The following is an 8354-nucleotide window of genomic DNA, read 5'->3' as shown; positions in this document are numbered from 1 at the left end:
ACATATACATAGGGAGAAGAGCAAAGGGCTGTTTTCTAGTGAGGGATACATGCTGTCCTAAACTGATGTGTTTTATATATGCTTATCATGTGATACATTTGATTTTTCTTTTTTTTCTCTCCTTCATTTGAACATGGCGGAGACATGTACATGGTGCATATAGAGTTTGTGCCATGCAAAATCTCGCAAGATGCACCAAAGGATGTCGTTCATTTATCAGAATTGATTGAAGGAATATATTACATAAACCAGAGCCATTTTTTAAATTCTAAGACTTGATAAGATGTAATGAGGATTCATTTTACAAAGGTACTTTATAGACAACACGAAACCCTGCAAATGTGCTACCATTTCTAAAATAAAATGTTGATGTGTTGGTCATAAAAGCAAGGATATTGTCGATCAACAAATGTGTTTCATTCAGTATTGTTCATATCACATGCCCGTAAATCATTGTGATGAAATAAGTAGTTCATATTATGGTACTGTTTGTTAAACTGAAAGAAAACCATCTTCTCTCTAAACTGCACTCAGCAATCATTTTAACTTGTGTTTTTTTTGTTTATCATTTTAACTTACTGTTAATGTTGAACGTAATATCTTGAGTTAAGCACAGTGGAATATGAAAATCTAAAACCTCATACCTAAAATTGTGTATTCCGTTATGGTAATAGCCTAAATGTTTAGTAGGTAGAATTTTCATGGCAGATATGCTTCCTTTTATAGCACGTATTACATTTACATGAACAATACTAAAAAAATTGTCACTTTCTTTATTTCAAAATCTACTAACAAATTTTTACATCATATTAAGATTTCTTTGATTCTGGTCGAAATAGTGGTTTCACATTCTAAACATTATTTTCTTGTAACAGCTTGGAGTAAATTTGGTTTTATATTTTTGATAGCCATATGTTCTTTTTATCTTGCAAGACAGACTTGCAACATATTCTGCTTAAAAAGGGAAATTGAACAATGCTCTATTACTTTTCACCTGTTCCTCCAAGTCAACATATCTTTTATGTATATTTTTATTGGATTTAGAGAAGTCTCATTTCTAATGTGTATCATTTTCTCTGAAGAAAGACTTTGGATAAAGACAGAATTCATTCATCATATCTATTACTGCACTCCGTCTGAAACAAATGATTCTGGTCGTTTTACTTTTTATTTTCCTGTGAATGGAATTACAGTCTTTGGGCCAACAATTATTTTGCCTGATATATCTTATATATACAATGCATCTTTTGTTTTTTGTATTACATTCATCTAAGCTTTGCTTTTTGTCTTTCCGTTTATTTGATGGACATTACAGTTTGTCACTGGTGTTTTAATCAAGTTTTATTTTAAGTGATTTTAAGAAGAAAAAAAATGATGATTTCATGTAATATATTTTGGAGACTATTTTTTGTTTTTAAGTGTCACATCTGTTTTTTTCATTTAACAGTTGTGCAACAGTATAAAACATATTGATTAGTATGTGGTAACACTTATTGTTTTATGAAAAATGCAAAGTGGAAGATTTAAGATGTTAAGAATTTTGGATTGTTCCATTCCCCAGTTCAGAGAGCATAGTTGTTAGTACATGTGCTGGTTTGCCGGCAGAAGAGTGGTGGCAATGAAATCCTGAGTAGTCTTATGCATCAGCCTAAGGAATTCCTCAATGCTAATCCTCATCTGTCAAGCACACAATGATAACTCCACCCATAGCAGTTTACAGTTTATTTTCTTAATGAATCAATTTTCTCTCTTCAAATTGGCAACAATTAATCTTCTTTTCCGCTCCTTCATTTTTCGAAAAAAATAACAATGTTTATTAAATGAAGTGAACCATTGTGAAAGAAAATGATTAAATTTAACAAAGAAATTGACAATTTGTACACAGAAAGAGTGATTTTATATTCTAAACCGCGTTGCCAATTTACATACTATAATGATTAGTTCACAATTAAACCGCTCTTATTCGAGAACGGCACAGCGCTCAATTTTTCCATGATTTTTTGCTCTTTTTGCTCACATACAATCTTTTGTTCCCAGCATTCTTTTTTCAAAGGTAATGCAAAATTGTCACTGTTAAGATACACTGTGCTGCTGTGGGTCAAACCCGTGCTTTATCCAGGGGGATGGTACACAATGTGTATACACCTTGCTATATAGGATGGGAATCAGCGAAATCTTAAAATATTTTCACTGTTTAATCAAATTCACTTCATGTTCATCATTTAAATAGACTACCCCTCTGAGAAATTTCTCATACAGAATGCCTGTTCTACAAAAAGTTACTGTTTTGTTTCATTTTATGTTATAAATGTGACTGGTTGCATTTACAAACAAAACTGCTGCATTTAGATATATTTTGCTACTTGTTCTCAGTTCCTCACACTTGTTCACCCAATAATATGTATTCAAACATGTTTATTTAGTTTTTGTTTGTAATGCACATTTATCTCTTCCCTCAGTTCCAACTTAAAGAAAATGTTATAATTCAGAGAAAAATGGAATTGGAAAGTTTCCTGCAAAATATGATGATCTGAATTTGCTTCTTCTTCTTTTGTTGTTGTTGTTGTACATTTAGAGATTATGTCACATTGTATTAGTAATGAGATTGTTGAACATAAATTCTGTAAAATGGGCCGAATAGGAATGACAATTACAAAATGATTTATGACGCACTTCTTCCAGGAATGTATTAGACCTGATAATTTGTTTGTTCATGATGAATGAAATATATTTAAAAAGGGTTGGCATCCGTCATAAAAAATACAACTTTCCAATTTTCGTTCATTTTTACCACATTTATTGCAACATATATTTCATTTCAAATGTTTTGTTTAAACTGGAATACATCTATAAAGCATCTATATGTCTTGTACCACAGCACTGCACAGCTTTTACACACTCCATTTCTGATATACTCTCTGCAGTGTTCCATCATGTATAAATTCCATGTAGCTCTTTAACATAGGAAGAAAAAAAAGTCAGCAGAAAATTCCCATGCAGTATTGAAAGTGATTGAAAGAAAGAAACTTGTTTAAACTGGAATGTTTTTCGTAGTCGGTTGTTATCAGTGATGTTCCCAGCATGGAATATTGTCAATAAAATTGTAAATGAATTCTCAATGTTAATGGCTTCTCTTTCGTGCATTTATTACGGTATAGCCTTGTAAAAGCCCTGTTTACATATGTAATGAACTGCTTTAGAAAGAAGAAAAAGAAAAGCGGTGGTAAATGATATGATATTAGAGTATTAAATGCACTTAACATTTTTGTGTCTTACAACACACAGAGGAGTGAGTAAATATAGTGGCCTTGATTGTGTGGATCTTTTTTTTCAGCCCGCTTGGCATTCCCATACAGTTAAAATCGGGTTTTTATTTTGCAAATTCTCAGTAAAGTGTAGAAGAAGAGATAAGTTTTATTCTTATTTTCTTATTCTTTACCCATCACAACTTTATCATTCTTATGAATGAACGAACAGCTTTGTTGTCACTTGAATTAAGTTATAGGGCTCAGCGAACTCTAGTTGTCTTAATATACAGGTTTACTAACATAATCAAGTTTTATGCATACCCGAAAGCTTTTCCAAGGCTTGCCCTACATAACATCAATAATGTACGCAGACTGGATTCCGAGTATTGTAGTTCATTCATTAATAACGGATTAATGGAGTAACTCGTCACTAGGCCCCTAGGAAAGAAGCATCCATAACTTTGAATATGTTTGTAAACCGGTCTTTCATAGCTCTATGACATATGCTTCGACAACGGTTGATCTGTGTTCGATATCCTACATTATAAGATGATGACGTAGATCCTAATCAAATGATTGGTTGAAAGCGTACACATGACCAGGCATTATTTTGGCTTATGCGTTATTTGGATAATGACTGGTCATTATCCAATTCTAATGGCCGGTCATTAGTAAAATTATGTTATAAAACATGATTTTATAAAACAAATAATACATAATCTTATAAAACAAATAATACACATCATTTTGTTTGGGCATTAGTAAAATTACAGTCCAAGTGTTAGACTGTTCCAAAGGTACCTTGTGTGCATAATTCTTACTAATGCCTTCACTGCTGTGTATTATTTGGGTACTATACAAACTCCTAACTTCAACTCTTTAAGTAGCACCACCTGATCCCTGAACCTTCCTTTGTGACTCCAACCATAACCAGACATCTTTGACAAAATGAAGCCTAGAGCTACCACATTGTTGCTGGAGTAAATGTCTGGTCACCATGTTACAAAATCCAAAGTCAGAAAAGTCTTTTTCTTCAAGTAATGTAAGAAAAAGGTTATCTTTTAAGTTACTGAGTGACAAGAATATGCCAAAAAATCAGAAAATGGCAATTTCAAAAATATGTGATCAGACTCTACTGTTCTTTGACCCATTCGAGTGGGACTATGGAAAGCAAAACATGATTCCTTTTATTCAAATTATGGAATTTAATGTACTACAAAATGTTTGCCTCATCTGGTATTTGCTAATAGACATGTTTTCTCTCTTGGACAACCAGGAGATTCATGGCAGAAAAGGTGTTTTCTTTTGTTCACATATTCATTCTTTTAAATGTGGAAATGTATGCCTTTATATTCTCTTGTATTTTTTACTTGATAGAAATCAATTTACCCTCTGATAATCATTGTTCACCTAAAGTTCATTTAATACTAAACAGAAGAAGAAGGAGGAAAAGCAACCTAAATCCCAGTAGTAATTCAGCAGCTTGAAGCATTTTTGTTTTTAACCATTTTCTGCTGATTTACAACAATGTTTAGCCTGTTGAATACAATAAGATTTTGGTGTAACACATTTCTCTTAGATATCTTGAGCTTCATATTCAATAGGCTAATATGGAAATTGTGCATATACAAATTACTATTCTAATGCTTCAATTCATATTTTAATCATTCTATTATCTTTTTTCATGGAATGATATGTATAACCCTATCTCCATTATCCAAAATGTGTAGGAAATTAATGATAATGAGAACAACATTCTTGTTTTCTTATTGGTGTCATGAATAACAGTTTTCTTTGGTATTAACAACAATTTAATGTATTTCCCTTTTTTCTCTCAAATATCTTAGATACTTCATCTTTTCTTGGTTAACAAGTGAAATCCTTTTTTTTTCTCCTCACAAATATATTAAGAAAGAAGAGATCTTTTGAGTTATTTTTTTTATTGATGACTAGTTTCCGGCAGGAAAAAAAAGGGGAAAGAAAACAACAAAAACACCTGATGATGTTACAAAAATGTAGATGGCATCCCTTCTAAAAGAAAGAGAAAGAAACAGACTCCTTTTGCAATATCGAGTTTGTTTCAGAAGGAGACGGACATATCAATCTATTTGAAAAAAAGTATTAAACAGCAGTTCATGATTAATTCATTGCGGGATAAAATCACTGGATATTCCAAACAGAAATAAGTGACAGTATCTTTAATCAAATCATGGACAGAAATGTCGATACCTATAACATATGCATGAAAGGAAATACCCCTCTTAAACTTGCATTTAAAGACAAGTGAAAAACAAAACCCCTAATGTCATTTTAAAGCAGAAAGAAGTTTTCAAGATTTTTATTTCTACTCTTTGCATCTCATTCCTAATTACCTCGGTCGAGATATAACAAAAAAATTCAATGAAAGCAGATTGTTGTCAGAAAATTTAATTACTGAAACTTTATCGTGGTAGTTTGTGGAAGGAAAAAAAAGAGCGGGAGGAAAGAGAAGGCTTTGGGATGCCGGCTGGCGGATGCTAAGAACCACAGAAGTAACTGAAAACTTGCCTCGCTCCGGGCGGTTGAGAAAGTTGTCAACTAAATGGCTATCAAATTTGTTTTTCAAAGGCTGAATGAAGACTCCTTTTTCTTTATTACTCTAGCTTTGGTTGTGCGATTGATTGGTGATATAAGCGAGCGCCTTTTTTTGGTTATATATATCCTCTCAAGTCTCTTGCATGTTTTATAGCTTCTAGCATCATCACCTATTTATCAAATCAGTGATATATATGCTTGCCAGGCCTTTATTTACCCCTCATACCAAGTTCACTCCCTGATCTAGTTCGTCATTTATCTAGTATGTCGGTAAACAGTCAACTTAGAAGGCATGCTGAGTAAATATAGTGTCTGCACACAGGTATAAGATATAGCTTTCTCGTTTCAGATTTAGCTTTCTTGTTCAGATATAATTTGAAAGTACATGTAATGCGTAGAGAGCCTCAAAAGCTTCTATTTTGTAATGCTGTTATTTAGTTGTATTAGTTAAATTAGCAAATAAGTTTTAGCGTCTTTTTCTTGAATCCAATGTCTTTGGTAAAAGCAATTAAAGATGTATTTAAGGATATACAAACGTAGCTTTTATACATTTTGTAACAATATGTATCTGATCAAATAACATCTCTCATTGATATTTTGATCTGTTACTTGCTATGAGTCCAATACTCAAATTCAGATATATCTGGGATGGGTACACAACTTACTGTGCAAGGATTTGAACCCAGGTCCTTTAAATTTAAATCCAAGAGTATCGACAACTGTATCTCTAGCTCAAGTCCTAACAAATATCATTTTGTGCAATGAATATGGTAGGAATGTTCCCCCAGAGAAGGAACATTGTGTCCTCATTATGTGTGATGAATCCAATGACTAGGATTTTAAATCTCAATGGACTCAGAGAGATATGCATTTAAAGCCTATCTGCACTAGTTTGGCCAGGAGACATTAGACCTCCCTCCATGGTCACTGACATGTGGTTATCTCATCAAATCAGCGCTCAATTAACATAAGAAAAAGGGGACCATGGGGGACCAATGGTCACCGCTTAGGTATTTTTTGCTATATAGAGGGCGCAAGTAGCTTTAAGTAGTGCAGTGTTTATTTGAATAGTGGTTGTTAGCTTACAAAATATGAAAACGCTTTCTCCTTTTATCAGACAAATTAACTTCTTCCAATGCAGTTTAAAAGATGACTGCAAGTTGTGAAATTCTATTGATGTTGTTTGATTCTCTTCCAAAGGTTCGTTGGTTATGGGTTAGTGGTAGAGTTGCCCTTATTGTTGGCTTTCAATTTGATGGTCCTTGGTTCAAGCCCCAACAGAGTGGAAGTCCCCCACTTTGTGATATGTTCTATCATATCCTATTCTTTATTCTATGTGCCAATGGGTATACAGGTCCTGAAATGAGTACCGGTAACACAAATTGTACTTTTTTCAATTTTGATCATTTACAAATTTTCCTTTCTAATCTTTTCTAGGGGGGGGGGATGGGTGGCAGTTTAAACTATGCTCCATCACATGAATGAGGCAACTAAAAAACTTTTGCTTTATATTACAGTAAATTGTTAAATGATTTAAAAATTCTCATGGTTGTCAATAATTTTGAAGCTGTCTGACAATGTGTTCAAAAGTCCTTGGTTATTCCATGATAAACTACTTAGGAAATTTAAATGTTAAGTACTTTAATTCTATTATATGGATACTTCCCAAATAAAATTTACTTGATGACCGAGGTTTTTGCCTGCCATTGCAATACCAAGTGTATTCATCCCATTTTACAGAACCTCTAAATTAAAAAAAATTGTCACTACTTCCCTGTTAGGGGGTAAGTATTAGAAAACAGTTTAACTCATATGTCCCTGGTTTTATTCTGCAATTATTAAACATAGTGTAGATGAAGGGGAAAGAGTCAAGGGTCAGATTTAAACATAGTTTTGGGGCACCCAAAAGAATAAAAAGTTAATAGTCACTGTACAAATATACACATTTTAGTGAACTAGATTGAATAATTTGCTTGTATGGTGGTCCTGCAATTAAATTACTTTTGTACTTCACTTTGAAAGACAAAGCTGTGTAGGGTACAAGGAGGCCGTTCTGATCCAACCAAATTCATTATATCTATATGTCCTAGCCCACAGTAAATTCTGCTTCCAAAATCAATAACGGAAGTATTCAGAATAGAGATTGAGATGGAACTCACTGAAGCTAAATTACAAGACAGACAAGAAGAGGATTTTTGGTTATCAGCCATGAAACTGTACCCATAGTCAATAATTGCCTAACACGATACAGAATCGGAGAAGATACCCAATGAGGAAAAAGATAAGAAAAAATAATAAGAAAGATGGCCGAGGATGTTTTTAAGATGACGGATGAGAGTCAACGATGTTCTCGGGCACCTTCTTTAGTGAAGAATGAGAGGGGGTGTAAGCTTTTAGAGCCAGTGGAAGGAAACAATCTCTTAGTTTTTGAAATGATACGTCTATTATATGTTATTTGTTTTCCAAGTTGTCTCCTTGCAAGGATGGCTTGCTCCCAGCAATGTTGGGGTGCTCCCTTACAGGCCCGCCTCT

The sequence above is a fragment of the Strongylocentrotus purpuratus genome, unplaced genomic scaffold, assembly GCF_000002235.5.
Source record: "Strongylocentrotus purpuratus isolate Spur 01 unplaced genomic scaffold, Spur_5.0 spur5_scaffold_8, whole genome shotgun sequence".
Lineage (NCBI taxonomy): Eukaryota > Metazoa > Echinodermata > Echinoidea > Camarodonta > Strongylocentrotidae > Strongylocentrotus > Strongylocentrotus purpuratus.
The sequence above is the reverse complement of the archived record's forward strand: the minus strand, read 5'-3'. Positions refer to the sequence as shown.